At 42.3% G+C, this 19819-nt stretch overlaps 1 long non-coding RNA gene and 1 pseudogene across 1 annotated transcript in view; both read right to left on the bottom strand.

Annotated features, from left to right (window-relative positions):
• Positions 1 to 4008: 4008 nt before the first annotated feature.
• LOC146891410 (uncharacterized) overlaps positions 4009 to 19819 on the bottom strand; it is a 61477-nt gene continuing 45666 nt past the window's right edge. The window contains exons 2-3 of the long non-coding RNA XR_015735088.1: positions 10027 to 10137; positions 4009 to 7908 (exon numbers count right to left, since the gene is read on the bottom strand). This is a non-coding gene — a long non-coding RNA (uncharacterized LOC146891410). The remainder of the gene's footprint in view (positions 7909 to 10026; positions 10138 to 19819) is intronic.
• On the bottom strand, positions 18883 to 19208 carry LOC125391018 (small ribosomal subunit protein uS14 pseudogene; annotated as a pseudogene).

The raw sequence follows: 19819 nt of genomic DNA on the forward strand, positions 1-19819 counted from the left end.
TATCATTAAGCATGTCTCCTTTGTATAGCTAAGCTTCCTGAGTCATGGCATTTAAATTGCACCTGAAGATGCCCTGTCCAAGTGCTTCCTAGGCAGTTGAAGGTTCCTGACATTAACTCCCGGTCCACGGCATCTGGGAAACATCCATGTTTTTGTTCTAACTATTTCTAGTCTCGTTGGTAAATGCCCCACTTACTCTGCATATTTTGTTGAACTTTAATTCATCACTACGATTGTACTACAGATTGGGCAAAAAAAAAAAATCAAGGAGAGGCAACATAGTTTAAGCATGCCTGCATTTCCTGTGTGTTTTCATGACTTCACCTCTGCATCACACGTACAGCATCTCAGATCATTTCCCTCCAGTCACTTCAGGATTCTTCCGTTCCAAGTTACAGCCTCTCAAAGGCAGGAGAAGTAACGAAGGGATCCCAACAGGTCTGATCTCAGCGCAGGCATTTCTAGACCGAGCGAAGACTGGAGATGTGTGAGGGCTCCCCCAAACACCCATGGCTGACTCCAAACTGGGCCCTGGTCCTGACTTCCGTTCTTTTCTGCTTGTTTTGTCTTTCTTCTAAAGCAAGATGGGAGCTGCTGACATTGCAACTGTAGGCTGCGAAGGGCCTTAAAATGTGTAGGATTCTAAACATCTTGATTCTTCATTTAAAATATCTGTAGAATTTAGACTGGATATATCGATGCTACAGAAGCCATAAAGCACTACTTTTTCGTTGGGATTGAAATCATTCAGAGCAATCTCACAATAGTTTCCTAGTATTTAGACAAAATGGAAACTATCAGTCAAACTACGATGTATACAACAGGTCTTTAAAGTCACCACTGATAAAATATTTCAGGAGTTATTTTAAAAATCATTCTTTCTTTTAAAATTTGCACTGAACCACTAAAGGATAGTTGTAAAACATTTTTTTTCTCTGTATTATTGGTAAGATTTTTATAAAAATGTTATTTTACGTGTATGGGTGTTTTGCCTGTGTGTATATCCATGCACTATTTGCATGATATTCCTGTAGAGGCCAGAAATAAGCACCAGATCCCCTGGACCTGAAGTTAGAGACAGTTGTGAGCCACCCTGTGGGTGCTGGGAATGTGAACCTGGGTCCTCTGAAAGAGTAGCCAGTGCTCTGAACTTTAGAGCCGTCGCTCCTGCATTGGTAGGATGCTCAGCAATATGAACAGAACCCAAGCTTTGAAACCAAACACAAAAACTTGAAAACGTTTCTGAAAAACAAGCACGTGTATTTCAGCTCTGAGAATTGGATCTGGTGGGGTGCTCGAGGCTCCTTTGCTCTGCGAGTCTTCTGTTTCAAACTTTGTGCTTTGCAGCCCCCTTTGGAATCCAGGAAGCCTGTATTTCTAACTGCCAGCTTGTCAAAACAATCTTTCATTCTACTTTCTGCTCAGTGTATCAGAGAGATTAAATTCAGTGAGGACTTCCGGTTAGCCATTTCTAATCAGGGCAGAGAAGTGCCATCAAAGTTGCTACCAGGATTCTGTTGGCCTCAGATGTAGAATCCTTTGATGGTAAATAAATCTTGATTCAGAACAAAGGGCACACTAGGGAGGTACAGTGGTTGACTTAGCTGGACGGAGATGTTGACATCAAAATTCTGATGTCTTAGTTTTTCCTGCTGCTGACTCATTGTTTACAATCCTTGTGTTTGCTAAGTCGGCTACCTTTTTTTTTTTTTTCCTGTTCTTAGCTTCAAAAACTCATAGTTGCTAAGTTATTCTGGTTCAACTAGAGGATCATTACTACAGATCCCACTTTCTGAGGGACATGATGCCTTGTGAGGCATGGGTTACCTGGAAATTTGTTGTATTTGAATTTTAAATGAGGACCTGGGGTGCTTTATGTGACTTTGAAGTTTATCTATTTGACAAAAATGTCTGCCCAGGGAATAAGAGGAGAAGGTTCCACTCACTCCTTCCCTGCTGGTGAGACAATGTTCCCTCAGGTCGGGGTCTGCCTGCAGTGACCATCTTCTGCTTTCTTGTCAAGACACAGCTTCCTTTGCTCATGTGAAGTTGTTACTACTGAGGCCAGTGGGAGCCAAGTCAGGACCCATCTTGTCCCCTGTGTCCTGTGGGTCCTGTTCCTTTCACAGACTACTCATTTGTGACTCTTTGGAAGGGTTAGCCCTACAAGTCATCCAGATACAAATCTACTTCTCTTTATTTCCTGTCAACCTGAAACCTGCACAGTGCCCTGGAGGAGTGGGCCAGAAGCCATAGCTTTTTCTGGCTAGGATGCTGGGTCATTTTCTGCACACAGCTAAGTTCCAGCCACAAAGTTCTTCTGACAGCCAATCTCCTTCCTGCATCAATATCTTGCCTCAGAACAAAGGAACACATTCACTATGAGACTATAGGCAGAAGAGTATGATAAACCAGGGACCAAAAAACAGCCAAAAAGTACCAAGCATCCATAGGGGAAGACCCCGTGAGTGAATGAGGTCATAAATAAGGTTTTAGGCTCACCACAACCAGATAGCAAAGGCGATGATAAGACCATACAGTCCTGGCAGTGACTAATGCTTCTGCTACCGGTCCTAGTACATCGCCCACCCCTACCCCATCTGATACAGGTCTTTCTTCCCTCTGTCCTTTCAGGTCAAAGGAGACACTGGTTTCCTTTACTTACTAGATTCATAGTGCATCCATATTCCTGGGTTTTTTCCATCAAGATCTTTGTAAATAGATCCTCCATTAAAATGTCTTCAAGAATTCAATCTGGCAGAGAGAGAGAGAGAGAGAGAGAGAGAGAGAGAGAGAGAGAGAGAGAGAGAGAAAGAGAAAGAGAGAATATGAATGAATGAATTATCCTTTTCTTTTCTAGGGTGTGACCATTAGTCAGTTTCCTATACCTCAGTGAATGGATCTAAACCCATGTACATATGGACAGCAGTAAGTGGACTTAGTGGCAGATAAAAAGGGGAAGGAAGAGAAGGAAGAAGGAGAAGGAGGAGCCAGAGCAGCAGGAGGAGGTAGAGACATGAACTTGGAAAGAGGGAGCTGAGGAGGAATGGACATCGTTTATTTCATTGTACATATATTTAAAATTCTCAAGAATAAAGAAAAATCATTTTGAAAATAAATTTCAAAAATTATTTTGAAAAGAACCCTGTCAGATAGCCAGGCATGAACATGTATGCCTATAATCCTAGTATTTGAGAGATAGAGGCAACAATGAACATGTATGCCTATCATCCTAGTATTTGGGAAATAGAGGAAACAGGATTGTGAGTTCTAGGACAGCCTGGGATATGTGAGATTTTGTCTCAAAAAAAAAAAAAACCCTCTTATCTAAGAGTGTGAATGGCTTCCAGTAATGTCTCCAACTGATAAAATTTTGTGGATTCTGAAACCTTGGGGACAAAGATTAAATTCTGTAAGTGTGGAAGTGGAGTTGGCAGCTTGGGAGGGGTGTCGACAAAGATTGATTTTAGATTTCTCGACAGCATTAGAGGAAGCCTGAAACCAATGAGTCAGTTTCTTGCAAATCTTGAATAAAAAGATATTTTCAGTCTAGAATCCGATTCCCAGTTAGGACATCAATTATGCATGAAATAGACCGAAGACATTATCAGAGACTGGGGTTCTCTGTGACTGTGCCATTCAGACATCCATTCCCAGAAAGCAGGAGGCAGGGCAACACAGCACAAGAGGATACACAAATGAAAACGAAGCTATTACCCTGGAGATTGGAGAGCCACGTGCAAGACCGAGAAGGAATCCTCAGAGTGAGGGGCCGGAGGTTGACAGCTGTTTAGCAGGCATAGGGAGCCCCCAGAACAAGAGCAAGCTGCAGAAAGCAGCTGCAAAGAGAGTAACTGAATGGAATAGTGCCACCAAGAGATCCCCAGAACAGGAAGGATTGAAGGGTTATTGATAAACAAAAACAAACAAACAAACAAATATTGAAATTCCTAATATCACTGAGAGCCAAATTTGTATGAAAATTAAAAAAAATGATTACAGAAAGACTTCTGGTTCAGCCAGTTTAATGTCATTCCTACTGATTTTAAGAAACCAAGAAACTAAATTAGTATTTTAAAAAGTGATATAGTGTTGGTATTAATTGTTTGATCATTTCAAGTGTGCATCTAGGGTATTTTGATCATCTTGGGGGTGAAAGGGAATAGGATTGGTGTATATATGTGTCTATGAGTGTGTGTATGTGCATGTGTGGATGAACGGGATGTGTGTAAGTACACGAGTGCATATGTGTATGTGGTATAGGTATGTTTGCATGCATGTGAAGTAACTAGACATGTGTGTGAATATATGGTGTGTGTATGTGCATGTGTGGATGAACAGAATGTGTGTAAGTACACGAGTGCATATGTGTATGTGGTATAGGAATGTTTGCATGCATGTGAAGTGACTAGACGTGTGTGTGTGTGTGTGTGTGTGTGTGTGTGTGTGTGTGTGTGTGCAGAGATGGTGGACCTGCAGGAGAGACAGAGAAGTAGTGTAGGCATAGGAGACAATAGGCAATGCCAAACTGATAAATCAAGAAATATGGATATGCAGTCATTATGTGATATATGGGAGGAGATGAAAAGAGAGGTGACTGCAGATTAAAGGGCTTTGTCACCCCAAAGCGGGGAACAAGAAGGAACTATGATGTGATGGACTGTGGGCTTTGCTTTTTGTTTTGTGGCTAATTGTCCTTTTTATAATAAGCCTTATACATTTTTAAGCTATGTGCAGGTATTCCTTTGTAAAATATAAAAACTAAGTTTAACATTGTAATCAGGTATTTGGAAAAGAGGACCTTAATGCAATTGATTTTATATTGTAAGAAGCAGAAATCAAGTGTAAACTCCCCCATTGACAGTCAACAATAAACCCTAGCACTTGGAAGGCTAAGGCAGGGGTTCAAGGCCAGCCTGTGCTGTACAAAAATATTCCAGACTAGCAGAGTCCCATCTAGCTGCTGCAAAACCAAACAAATGAGCAAACACACACATGCTTGTTTCCTTCCCAGTCATGGTGGGGGGTTTCTGTGTTCCAATCTCTCACTCTGGCTTCCCTGCCTCTGGACAGGTAAGCGGACTCTTGGCTCCTCAAAAGATATGTCCAAACTTGAAGCCTGGGTTTCCTCTGTAGTTATATTGGAATCAGAGACTGCAGATATAGGAAGGCTAAGGATCTTCAGTGAAAACATCTTAGCCTTGGGGTGGCTTTTAAGTCAGGCGGTGTCCTTTCATAGGAGAAGAGGAAGCGTGAATGGCAGGCACAGGAGACACAGGAAGGAGGCTAGCTGCAGGTGGACGCAGAGCTGGAGATGACCAGAGGCTGGAAGAGGCAGTGAAGGGGCTGGTCTAGGACTTTTGAAGCATGTTTGGCTCTGCAAAGCTTTGGTTTGGGTTTCTGGGCTTCCATTCTGTGAGAATGAGTTTCTGTTGTTTAGATCATCAACCATTGTGGCCACCTGTAGCCCATGCTGGTGCTGATGCAGGACACTTGGGCAGCACACCTTTATCAGGCTTCCTTTTCTACAGATGATGCTTACTGAGCACCTGCTCTTTGCTCAGCCCTTGCAGGGCCTCGGGCCTGAGTAGGTCGCTTGACAAAGGCCACCTAAAAGGCCTGTCTCAGAAATCGCTCGTAGACGTTGAAGGATTGTAAATCTGAGTTCCATGCTTCAGAGAAAAATCTCAGGGTATGGGGCAGTAGGAGGATTAGACCGTCCTGAGGAAAGCTGGTGAAATGTCAAACAGCTGTCGCTTGGGTTTTGAATGTGCCCCCAAGGCTCGCTCATGTGTTCAGGTCTTGAGTCTCAGCCTGTGGGACTAGCAGGTGGTGGAGCAACCTTTGAGAATGGAGTCCAGTGGTAGGCCCTTAGATATGACAAATGTCCAGTGGGGTGTCCTCTCTAGGGATTTGAGGTACCCCCCGCTCTGCCTTTCTCTGTCCTCCCTGACTCTTGAGAGAAGCAGTTTCTCTCAGTCATGTATTCCACGATGTGCAGTCTCACCACAGATCCAAAAGCAGCAGAGCCAACTGATTACTGATGGCTGCAACCAAAACTGTGAGCTGAAGGAAATCTTTCCTCTTCGGAGGTTGCTTGTGTCGGGTACTTTACTATAGCAACAGAAAGTTAGCAAGACTGGCATTGTGAGTTTCCATGTGAAGAACATTTGGTTTCCTTATTGACTGTCTCAAAGTCTTAGGCATGAGATTTGAGGAAGAAAAGACAATATGTCTCTTGCTTTTATAGCATAAATTATAAGGAACATGGATTGAATGTGGCTGGCACAATTGTGCACAAAAAGCATGGTAAACATTGTACAGTCATGAATTTTAGAGTTTGATAGAACGATTAGTGTTTCTGATTGTTTCAGCATGTACTATCCTGAATGCTGGGGTGTTTTTTTTTTAATTTTACTTCCTCTCTAAGAGTATTATGAGGCATTGCTGTGAACTCATTTCACGTATGTGAAGGTTTGGAGGCTTCTCTTTAGGCGAGGCTTTCCAATTATTAAGAGACGGAGCTGGGACTCTGACCCAAGCAGCTGTTCTCTTTGACAGTTACCCTACACTGTATACCCACCCACCTCAAGGCCTCGTTAGGTGGATGATAGAGCGATCCAAAAGTTAAGTGGGGTTGAATAACAGCAGTGTCAGGCAGCACTGATGGGGGAAAGTGATATAAAGGACAACTCAAAAGTTCCATCCATCAGACAGGCAACAAATGGATCTAGAGAAAGGGAAGTTAAGGAGGACATGGGCCTCTACGTTACCCATGTGTTTTTCTTTCTGCTTCTGAAGTGTCACGTGATGCTTAGAAATTTGGGCTTCTAACATTAAGAGTTTTGTATGTTTAACTCATTGTGATCTGGCCAAGGCAGATCTAAGCCTTTAGCTACAACGGAAAGGCTTATTCACCTGCCCTACTAAGTAATTATCATTTCATGGCTCTCTCTAAGATCTCTCTAAGGAGAGAGGATACTCAAGTAGCCACACACTTGTGTCTCTTCTGGGTGGTTTGACTGCTAGATACCTTGTAAATAGAGACGTGCGTTCTATAGAACACAAGTCTGCATATCAGCGCCCTACCTGCAAAGCAAGTCATATTTTTCTCTCCATCTAAGTTCTTCTGGGAGCACTGTGGGGCATACCTTATGTCACGTTAAATAAAACATTCCCTGAGTTGCTTTGCCAAGCTTGCCATAACAAGGAATCATCTAGCCTAGCTGCTAAACCAGAGAGGTTTTTTTTTTCTATCATCCTGAAGGTCTACAGTCTGATGTCAAAGTGTCGCCAGCATCTTTCTTCTCGGCTTGGAGACTGTTGTCCTCCCGTGTGTTCCCACCTGGCCTTCCTTCTGCAGCCGCTCTCGTCTTCATCCATAGCATCTCTTCAAGTCGCTTACAGTCCACCCTCAGGACCTAATTTCAGCCAACTTGTCCGTTACGAGACTTGGATCCCAAGATGTTTACTGGGAGGTTAAGTCATCGAGATCAGCTCACAGGCTTGTTCAAGGTCACGGAGTTCAGAACCGAATTCAGACTGTTCCAAGCTGTTTGTGGAGGGGAGGAGTTCCAGAACGCAGGCCATTCACATATTCAGAACAGAGCCAACAGTGACTTCATGTGGGACACTTAGGGGAGTTCCCTCCCTCCTTCTTCTAAACAGACGAGGTTTCAGTCAGCCCTTGGCTCTGTTGATGGCCATGGGGACATCCATGTCTGATACTGAAAGTGATGGGAACATGGGTGAGTGGACGCTGAAACTATTGCTGGTTTAGGCTCAGGAACAGGGAGAGGCTGAATGAAGTGGGCTGTTCTCAGGGGGCGGGCTGGAGCTTGAAGGAAAAGTTGGAGGTCTGTCCGATTGGCTAAAGGGGAAAATTCCTTGGGAACGTGTATATATTCCCTAAAAAGCAAAATGAGAGGAATATTATTTTTGCTACATTTTATTTTATCATGTTTGCATGTATGTACATGATGTGTGTATGTGTGTATGCATGTGTGGGCATTCACATGTGTGGGGGTTCATATATGGATGGAGGTTGACATTGAGTGGCTTCCTTGATCATGCACCACCTTTCAGGATATTGAGACATGTATCTCACATGCATCCAGAGCTCACAGTTAGTTCAGCTAGCCTGCTTACTTCAAGGATCTCTGGTCTCTGTCTCCAGCATCCTGAGATGATTGGCAGGCTGACATGACCAGCTGGCTTTCAACACTTTTACATGGATTCTGGGGATCTGACCTCAGGCACTCAGCTTGTATAGCACGTGCTTTACCCATTGAGCCATTTCTACAGTCCCTTTTTGTGACATTATATATATAACATACATACATATGTTATTAAACACACACGCTTTTTATACTTCACCTAGTTTATCTCTATCAACTTCTAAAAATACCCCAGTGAGTGAGTGAAAAAGTATATATATGATGGTTAGCTTTTCTTTTCTTTTCTTTTTTTTTTTTTAAACAAAGGAAAATACCCATAGTCCATTTGTTGGGAATGTGGGCGTAGTATTTTAGGCTACTTCCTGCTGGTTGGGGGCGCTGATGATCTTCTGGGGACCTAAAGAAAATTTAGAGTTATAATCAAGTCCTGACTGAAGTATCCTGGGAGATGGCCCAGATGTCTGAGTTCTACATCCAGAACAGATTCAAGACTGCTGCCTGAGATGATCAAGACTCCCAGGATGGTTAGCTTTACTTGTGAAATTGACCCAACCTAGAATCACCTGGGAAGACAGATTCAATGGGGATGTCTGTGGAGGACTGTCATAACTTAGTTGATTGACAGGTAAAGACATAGTCTACTGTGGGCAACACCATTCCCTAGGCAGGTCCTGAACTGTAAAAATGTGGAGAAATAAAGCTGCACATAGTTCAGCAAACAAATAGTCATGTGTGCGTTCACTGTTCTCTGCTCTCCATTACGGCTGTGACGTGACTAGCTGTTTTCAGTTCCGGCTCCCTTGAATTCCTACGGACAGCAACTTGGACCGATGAGCAAAAAGAATCCCATTCTTCCTTTTTATCAGGATAGTTTATCACGGGAACAGAAACGAATCCAGAGCAGAGGAACTATTTTCAAAGCGAGCACTGTTGGAAGTGATTCAGTCTCGGGGACCTATCCCTCATTAAGTAGTGACACTGAAGATAGAATTATTTCTCAAAAAAAATCCAACCTATTCTCAAATAAAGATAAGAAACGGGGTCAAACATACATAGAGAAAATTGTATCAGCCTAGAAACGAGTAGCCAAATGAGTCAACATATATTTTTGTTCACCCGAATGATCTGTAGGCTAACAGATCCTTTCAGTATTTTGGGGGGGGGGAAGACAGAGCAGGGAGGAGAGCACTGGTTTTGTGCCTAGAAAGAAGAAGCCCGCCCCTCCCCATCCCCAGACATACCAAGTTTATATTTACACAAGGCAGCATAGTTCCTAGTAGAGACGAGGCATACTCTGATGAATACAGCCATACCTTTGACTCTGTCCAGAGCAGGAAGGGAATGAGCTTATTGTCTTGGTGTAATTAACAAAGCCCCCTTTCGGTTTATAAATCGCCCCTGCTTAGGCAATGAAGTGTATGTCCATCTAAACCCTCACACATCACAAATGAATCAACAAATCAGTGGCTGAGGGATTTCCTAGTCTCCTCCCCCCTTGAGGGACCCGAAGATAAACGTCTGTGCTGTAGCTTTCTGTATTACACTCTCCTGCAGAAATCTGGTGAGCAGGGCATAACTCAGCGGCAGAAGGCAAGACTCTGCCTTCCTAATATAGAAGTAAAGTGACTCCCCTTCTAGCCCAGGTCTCTGAACTATTAACTCCTCCATTTTCTTCTTTGGAAAACGAATACAGAGATCAGGTCTGATAGAACCTTGGAGTCAATGAGGGTCTGGGGAGGGAAGCGCTGTGGGGACAGAAACAGAGACATCCTTGTGGATCAGCAGACTTGGCGACAATTTTCTAATCATATGGAGTTCAACTTTAACCCAGTGGTGAGTGAATACTTACTATGGTTTTAACATTGGTGCCACTTGATGGGGAATTTGAGTTGTCCAAACCAGGGTTAATATTTATTCATTAGCTTGTTAGGTTTGTCCTTTGGCCTTCATTTCAGAACATCTTGAGATCATGAGACAAAATGTAAGACATGAAAAATAAACAAACGCTTGCCCCTCCTATACTTTAGAATGAATGCACATTAATAGAAGTTTTCTGTGCTCCGTGACAGCAGGCGGAGGCCTGCTGATGAAGTCCTGTCAAATCTACAAAGTGTGGCACAACCATTAACATTAGCATTTAGCAGGAGTGGCCAGGCCCCCTGTCTCTAAGGGTTGCAAAAGCTCCCCAAATCGCAGGTATTTACTTAACACCTGTAAACCCAGACAAAGGGAAGTTCATGGGAAGGAGCTCTAAAGGAGGAAACGCCTAAGGGAGTGGAGAAAGCTAATTAAGGGGGAACCAGAAGCCTGCTGGGATTTCATTTCCTTAAGAGCGCCAACAATTATAGACTGGTTTTCTGGACTCTGCCGTGTCATGTTGTGGTCCTGCCTTCACTGCAAATGTCAGCCTGCTGCCTGTGGGAACACCTGCTTGGACAGCCAGTGGAGTACAGCCTCTCATCTGAAGTCTGGGAGCTGACCATGGGAAATACAGACAGGGTAAAATAGGCTGACAGTGTGGAGAAAATGCTCTATTTCATGATTGGCAGTTGGATGAGAGACCAGCTAGAGAGATGCGAACATAGCACAGAACCCAGGACAGTGTTTCAAGGTGTCAGAAAACATGCAGGAAAGTGTCGAGCCTAGAAATACTACACAAGAGTGTCTGGGTGTCATAGAAGCCATGGCTTTGGCTTCTGAGAGTCTCACAGGGACGGAAGGCATGTGGGGAAGAGGAGACACCCGTGGGGCCATTGAGATCATCAGAGTTAAGGTGGAGAACAGAACACTGCCCTGTATGCCCTTGACAGCAGCAGCCAGAGTCTAGGGACTGGCATTGCAGAGAAGCACACTATGCAAGGATGTGGAGAAGGATGAGGCTTATATGAGTTCAAGGGGGTAAAATGGGGGCACAGACTCTTAACGGAGGACTCCAGTTCAAAAGTTTCTGTGACCTACCTCTACGCGTTATGCTTTCATTAAGAACAATTGCTTCCTGAAGGAAGAGGCGAGTGGGGCTCTTGAGTGTTTAGAGGCCTTAAGTTCATGAATGAACTGCAGGTACAGTTGACCTGGTGGAGCCTGACTAAGCAAAGGCACATTCTTCCCTCCCGCGAGCTGAGTTGTTTTCCTGCGCTGACGTCTTGTTTAGCATGGCTCAATGCCACCTTAGCACAACCTGCCTTTGCCTATTTTGACCATGAGTAGAGTCGGGCAGATGGTTAGTAAGGAGAGGGGATTAACAGAATGGTTGTGATTCCTCTTTGTGTAAAGACTTTGTGTAAAGACTGATTCAAGCTCTTTGCCCCTTCTTAGAGCTTTCTCAGCAGTAAGTGAAGTAATTGGCGATTAGGTGTGAGACTTTAGAGTTAAACCCTCATTGTAAAGGCGAAATGATTGTTGGAGAGACCTGTTGGGGGCAGGAAGAGGCACCTTGTAGCTCCTTCAAACACTTGAGCCAGGGGTCTGGATCTCTCAACTCATTCACTCTAAGCTCTCAGAAGTTGCCTGTTGGTAAATCATTAACAAGCTGTAGATTTTCTTGACAAGTCCCTACCTGGGACTTCTTTTCATAAAGATGTAAATCTCATTAAGACCCTAAGGATGGTCCCTGAGGAGAGCAGGATAGAGACAGACAACTCCCCAATCTATTTCAGTCTAGGCTGCACAAGATTCATTGTCACAATAAAACTAATATCAAATCACAGAGGAATTACAGGACAGTGAACACACCATGTATCTATAAACTAAAATAACTCGATATTAAAAAAATGTCACCAAGAGGGCAGATTTATAGCAATTTAGTTTAATGACCTTAAATAACTTCTTTTTAGAAGTTCTAGAATTAAGACTTTTTAAAAAAATAAAACAGAATTATTATTTCAATGAACTCAGAAGAAAAAAATTGTTTTTTTTTTATAGATGGAAAAGGACTGGAAGAAAACAGAAAATAAAAGTAGTAGTTACAAAGAAAGCAAGCAGGTAAACAAACACAAAACAGAAGGGGACTAGTCATTCCAAAGTTACTTCCCCTGAGCTATAGAGACAGTGAGACAGAGGAGAACAATCCCGGCCAGTCCACCTCAGATTACATCTTTTGCTGTAAGGGTTCTATGCCCCGGAAACTTCCTTATCGCTCCAATTGGAACCGACCTGGTAGAGGAGCTGGGCTGTTATCCCGAACACTGATTTCTCAAGTCAGGTAGGTAGCTTGGTGTTCAACTCTGTGCCACAAATCTAGTGTGGGAACTTTGTCTAAAGCAGTAGCCTTTTGTCATTCTCACTCAACTATGCTGCAAAGGTAGATGTAAGGCATTATCTTCTTGTCTAAAGAAGGGGCTCTGAGTCCTTTCGGTGGGCCACTGTAGGTTCATCACTTGTAATAAACCACTCAGTTAGGGTTTTGATGGGACTGGGAGAAAATGAGAAATATCTGTGCCTCTCTCACACTATTGCTGAGTCTAAAACTGTTCTCTGAAAAAGTATTTTTAATCATTTTTTTATTTTTGAGATTATGATATAATTACATAATTCTCTCTTCCCTTTCCTCCCTCCAAACCCTCCCTTAGTCCTTGATCTCTTTCCAATTCATGGCCTTGGTTTTCATTAATCATTGTTACATGCCCTGTTTTTTGTTGTTGTTTTGTTTTTTGTTTTTTTTTTTGTTTGTTTTGTTTTTTGAGATAGGATTTCTCTGTAGCTTTGAAGCCTGTCCTGGAACTAGCTCTTGTAGACCAGGCTGGCCTCGAACTCACAGAGATCTGCCTGCCTCTGCCTCCCGAGTGCTGGGATTAAGGCATGTGCCACCACTGCCTGGCCTATTACATGCATATATATATATATATATATATATATATATATATATATATATATATTCCTGAATATAACCTATTCATATACAGAATGCCACAGTGTGTATGTTTTCAGGGCTGACCATTTGGTACTGGATAACCAAGTTGGTATTTCTTCTCTTGGGTAAGACTATTTCTCCTGTTCTCATCATTTCTTAGTTGCCTGCAGTTTACTACATAGGGTTGAGGCCTCATGGGCTTTCCCTGGCCACTTTGGCATATCTATTTTTATCTTTGTTTAGCTCATGCTTAGGCAGATTTGTTGAGTTTTTATGGGTGCTGCTTAAGGCAAAAATGGAAAAAGACTTGAAGCAATTCCATTGAAGTCAGGAACAAGATAGGGGTGTCCACTATTCCCAATCTTTTCAATATTGTGCCCAAAATGCTAGCTGGAGCAATAAGACAAGAGAAGAAATTGAAGGAAGATAAACAGGGAAAGAAGAAGGCAAGCTACTCTTGTTTGTAGGTGACATTCACTATACATTAGAGATTTCAAAAATAATACGAGAAAACTTATAGAAATGATAAACACACAACAAAGTGGCAGGATACAGAATCAACTCCCAAAAATAAAAAAATATTTTTAATACAACTATACAACACCAGCAAAAGTATAGACAAAGAGATCTTGGACACACTCCCATTCACAACAGCCTCAAAAAGATAAAGTTTCTAGAAACAGACCTGTCCAAGGAAGGGAAGAACCCCTGCAATGAGATGAAGACCCTGAGAATGGAAAGACATCTCATGCTCATTGGTTGATAGAATCAATGTTGTAAAAATGATCATTTAACAAATTCTATTTATAGATTCAACAAAATCCTAAGAAAGCCCCATGCCATTCTTCACAGAAATAGAATAGCCTATACTAAAATTCATATGGAATCATAAAAGACCCTGGATAGCTAACACAATCCTGAGAAAAGAGAGGATGTTGGAAAGATTTCCATTCCAGGTCTTAAAAGATATTATAGCAACACAAGCCATATGGTGCTGCCACAAAAAAAGACACGTAGGTCAATGGAACAAAATTGAAGACCTAAACATGGACACATGTAACCAGCCATTTAATATTTGACCCAAATGCCAACAACACAAGATGGAGGGAAAAAAGCATCTTCAACAAATGGTGCTAGGAAAATCAGATATCCACATGTAGAGGAATGAAATTAGACCCAGAGCTATCACACTGCACAAAACTAGATCCAAACGAATCAAAGACCTAAACCTGAAACAAGAAACACTGAAGAAAAGGTACATTCTCTTTAAAATTTCACTACACACCAGGAACTATCTTTAATGCCTTAAATTTCTTTTCTCTTCTAATCCAATAATGATTCCCATGGACAACCAATATTAACTTTAAGTTCAGGCTTTCTAAAGAAGTATTGGGCAATTAAACAAAAATTTGAGGGTTCCTTTTTCATTCCCAGCACAACTGACACATGACTTGCTGAAGTTTTGTGAGCAAGTTTTTTGCTTGCATCTTTTTAGAGAGGCATGGTGCTTTTATAGAATTGGGGCTTTGGGCAGTGCTCTTTTATGTTGAGCTCATCTGTGTCTTTTTAGTCTTCATCCAACAGACTAAGATGGGCTTTGGGGAGCAGCAATTCAAAACTTAACAGTTTTCTGAGATGGTTGAAATAGTAAAGAACGCTGCTGTTCTTAGGAGCTGATCAGACAGGAAGCATTCCATCAGGACAGACACCATCTCTACCGTCTGTGCATTCCCAAGAAGTGTACTCCACAGTTCTTTCTTTCTCCTTGTGAGCAGCTATCTTGCCTCACCTAGATCATTCCTTACGGCTCCCCAGTCCTATACTCTGAGCCCTCATGGGCTCTCTTTCCCAGGTTCTTCTATTTTGTTGTGTTGAGAGTAGTGAATTTCAAATGTGATGCAGTCTTTGGATTCTGACTGGGGCTTCTGAAAATACAGAACTTCATTCTCCATTCCAGACTTAACAAAGGAAACTATCTATAGATGAGGCAGTGACAATCTACATCTTAGTCCTCAGCTCAGTCACTGATTTCTTATAGTCAGGTTTGATAATCAATACAGAAAAATTAGTCTTATGTCTCCCAGGGAACCTAAATATTTCATGGAAATCGTCACTTTCTATGAAGCTGTTAGATTAAAAGGACAGAAAGCATCTTCCTATGGCAGTGACTCCCAGCCCAGAGTTTATATAAAAACCTTGGAGGTGGGGGTCTGTAGAAGGAAGTTTCTGTCCCACCTTGTCCCACAGCCATTAAGTCCCAAACAAACACACAGAGGTTTATCTTAATTGTAAATTTGTTCAGCCTATTAGCTCGGGCTTATTACTAACTAGCTCTTACTACCTAAATTCACCCATAATTATTGTCTATTTAGCCACATGGCTTGGTACCTTTTCTCAGTAAGAAATTCTCATTTTTGCTTCCTCTGTATCTGACTGGTGTCTGACTCTCTGTCTTTCCTCTTCCCAGGATTCTTTTAGTCTGATTGCCCTGCCTATACTTCCTGCCTGGCTACTGTCCAATCAGTATTTTAGTAAACCAATATGAGTGTTAAATCTTTACAGTGTACAAGACCATTATCCCATAGCAAGAGCCTTTAAATTCAAACCACTGCATGAACTACACTCACATACGACTAAATCAATTTCCAGGGGGAGTCATGCACCATGATTTTAAAATGGCCCTTTCTGGTGATTCCAATCTATACTTATGAACTCCAGTTCCACGGAATGGAGAGCAGGTACAGAACACAAGAGCCACACAGATCACCTGATCTTATATTAAAACTCAAGTGGGTGACTCTGTGATCTGAATGGTGCACAGGAATTTGTTTCTGTGTTTCTGGTATGTTTGTTCATTTGTTTGCTTGCTTGGTTGGTTTTGTTTTGATTTAAGGCAGGGTCTCACTATGTAACCCAGGCTGATCTTGAATTTGAGTTCCTCTTGCCTCTGCTTTCTACTGCTGAGAGCACAGGCATGTACCATCTTGTTCTCTGGGAATTTGTATTTGTAAATAAGCAGCCATGTCCCTGGACTATACCCTGAGTACTAAGGCACAAAATCCCTCATTCCCAAATGTTGCTACCTACCAGAACCAACTAAAGGAGTTTACAGTACCTTAGGTTTTTTTTTTTTAAAATCTCTTTGAGTAGAATTAGACATCAGTAGGATTTTTATTTGTTTTTAAACTTTCCAGGTAAATGTGACACACAGCATGGACTGTGAAACAGTACAGAACAGGAACAAAGAATTCATAACAAATCTTAAAGAAGACTGGGGCTTCAAACACACTGAAACCTCAGAGAGCAGAGAGCTTGATTCCTTAACTGACGACAAGCTAACATCATCAACAGATTCTCAAAATTGACTAGTAGGGAATTATATGTTGTTCTTAAGCCTCCACATCCGCCTAACAACGGTAACAACAACAGCCACCACCATCATACACACACACTCCATACACACAGACACACACTGTTACACCCCTAGGGTGATTGTGTTTCCTGTTTCCCATCATGCCTGAGGTGAGTTTGTGGTTGGTTACCTTGTCATATTCCATTATTTTGCCCAGACATGGTCTATGTTGATTTTCTAACTAAGATGTGAAGCCTAGAGAATTTAAGAACACATGAAATCTGTTTAATAAAAAAACCAGACAACTTGGTGCCCATAGAAAACATTTAGTAATATTGTCCAAGAAAACTTTCTGGAAGGGTCCTCTCTGCATTCAAACTGGTCTAAGTTATCAGCTTCTGGGAGCATCTAAACTGACTGGGTGCACATTGGGGTGACATGTCAGGGCTATTAGACAGGGATTTCAGTATCCTGCTTTGTGCTCAACTCCACAGGAACAGCTAGCTTATCTCCCCACTGTGATCTAACAGAGGATACTGCTTTTCAATAGGAAGGTCTAAAAATAAGTTCATATCAGCACTATGTCATCTGGCCTCCACATTTTCCCAGTGTGTGAGGGGTGCTGCTTAACATGTTAGCCAGCTTTACTTTGCTGTGACAACAGATTTGAGAATGTCAGCTCCAAGGAAGGACATTTTATTTTGACTCTTAGTTTTAAAGATTTCAGTCCGTTGCCAGCTGGCTCTGTCGATAAGGCAAAGAATCAAGGCAGGAGCATGTTGCAGGAGGCTGCTCATCTTGTGAGGTCCAGGAAGCAGATAGAAGGGCCCAGAATAAGAAGGGCACACCACCAGTTGGATTCCACTTCCTAAGTCTCTATCAACCCCCCACCATAGACTACCAAATTATAAAATCACAGCTTCCATAGTCCATTGGCTTCTGCAGAGTCCCATCTCTTGAGTCTCGCTGCACTGAAGGGCAAAGTTCCATACTTGAACCTCTGGAGACATGCCAGACACTAGAATGTCACCTTAGTTCTTTACCTGAACCTATTGCTTTTCTTCTAATGTTGTTCCAGAATGCTCAGTAATCACACAGTTCCTACCTGGTGGGGTTTTTTTTGGTGGTGGTGGGGATCCTAGAGGATACGGCACACACATTCCCTCGCTTCCTTGCCTGCATCTTCTGGTCCTATCTTGAGAGAGGTCTTAGCACTGTAGCCATGATCTCTTCTTTGCAGCAGAAAGCTGATGAAGGCAGTCTGCTCAGAAGAGTCCTCTGGAGGAAGATGAACATAGGCGGCACATGAACAGCTCACCAAGGACATAGTGGTGTTGTTCTGGAAACCTATATGTAGAGGAAGCATCTATAAATTCGAATAGTTTGATTTGGATAACCTTAGACAATCTTACTCTACCTTCTAAGACACCAAGAGCAATGGGTGCTTGGCTGTAGTCCCATTATTAAATGTTCTGTTCTACTTTCAATAGCCCAGTTTTCGCGGTCATGCTGAATTTGCACAGGCAGGATCCCATCTGCACAGCCTCTCCTGGATCCTTCTGGTACCTCAGCCTCCTTTTCTCTACCCCTCGTTCTTTGAAGACTTTTCTTGGTTTCTTATTTTCTAGAACTCAGAACGTCTCTCCACTTTGACGAATCAGAGAGGCGTTCTGGAGATATTCCACACTTGGAACCTGTGTTAGTCAGCTTTCCGTCACTGTGATAAAATCACTGAGGTCATCAACTCCTCAGGAAGAAAGGTTTTGGTTTTGATTTCAGATTTCAGTCCATGGGCATTTAGCCTTGATGGCTTTGGGCCTGTGTTCCCATGGAGCATGACAGGGACTCATGCTATAGGGTGTTCATATTATGGTACAAAGGAAGCAAAGGAACAGCCAGGGTCTCAGTAGACCCGGGAAGGGCATGCCTCCAACTAACCAGTTTGCTCCATAAGATCCTCCCATTCTACTCCACCTATCTAAGGGCTGGCCTTTCAAAAAGGCCAAGGCAGTCTCTTTATTAACCAATGAAAGTAACAATAGACAGATGACCCTCCTCCATCAGACCTCCATGGGCTCATATATTTGAATGCTTGGTTCCAAGTTAGTAATATTGTCTGGGAAGAGTTAGGAGGTGTGTCAGAAATAGCTTCAGAGAGAGAAACCTTGGGGATTGGGTGTCACAGTATGTTAGAGGGGTGTGTGCATGTGTGCACATGTAAATATACATGTAACTTGTAGATCTAGGGCTCCAGCAGGACTAAACAACAGCCACTATTAGGGTTTATTTAAGAATTTAATTCATAGGTATAAGAGCAATTCAGAATTTCGGTGTTTTTTTTTTTGTTGTGTCAGTTTCAGGACTTGATCAGGAATTTACTTATTTCACTTAAGTTGTCAAAGTTACAAACAACTAATAGCTTCTTATTTTTAACATCGTTAGGATTTATGCTGCCTCCTTGCTTCTTCTGATATTAACGGTTTGTGGGTTTTTTTTGAGATGTGTTCTTTTTTTTTTTTTTTTGACGGTCTTCACTTTTTTTTAATTCTTATGTACAAAGACTGGCATCGATCTGTTTCACTGGGTAGAGTCTTGAAGAATCCAATCAAGGTCGCTTAGTCCAACTTAATGAAGCCGATGTCTTTCGCGTACTGCTGGAAACACTGGCAGCACATGTTCAGCCTGTATTTCCGGATCAGACCATGGCGGTTTGAGCAGACGCGGCAGGAGGGGGATCCCTGGCCGAACTTCCGCGGGTGACTCCAGTAGAGCTGCTGGTGACCCATGTTGCCTCACTGACGGTCGACGAGCCAAAAGGCTGAGATGTGTTCTTAAGATAACAGTTCTTTAAAGGATTTTAGTATTTTTTTAATTAATTAATTAATTTGTGTGTGTGTGTGTATGTATGTATGTGTTTGAGCATGTCTGCCTATCATGGTGTATGTTTGGAGGTCAGACTCCTTGTGGAAGTCAATTCTCTCCTGTCACCCTCTGGGAACCCTCTTTGTAGACAGAAGTTTCCATCTTGCCTGGTCCAGCAGCTGTTCAATCTCAAAGAAACACACAGAGGCTTATATTAATTATAAACTGTTTGGTCCATTAGCTCAGGCTTATTATTAACTAACTTTTACAACTTAAATTAACTCATAATTCTTATCTATGTTTAGCCATATAGCTTGGTACATTTTCTCAGTGCAGAATTTTTATCTTGCTTCCCCAGTATTTGGGTGGTGACCATAGACTGAGCCTTTCCTCTTCCCAGAATACTGCTAGTCTGGTAGCCCTGTCTATACTTCCTGCCTGACTACTGTCCAATTAGCGTTTTATTTAACCAATACAAGAGATAAATCTTTACAGGGTACAAGAACATTATCCCACAGCACTTTCTCCTCTTTCCTCTCACTCTCTCTCCTCTCTCTCCCTTTCCTCTTTTATCACAGC

Source organism: Myodes glareolus, chromosome 16 (assembly GCF_982192425.1).
Source record: "Myodes glareolus chromosome 16, mMyoGla1.1, whole genome shotgun sequence".
Taxonomy (NCBI): domain Eukaryota; kingdom Metazoa; phylum Chordata; class Mammalia; order Rodentia; family Cricetidae; genus Myodes; species Myodes glareolus.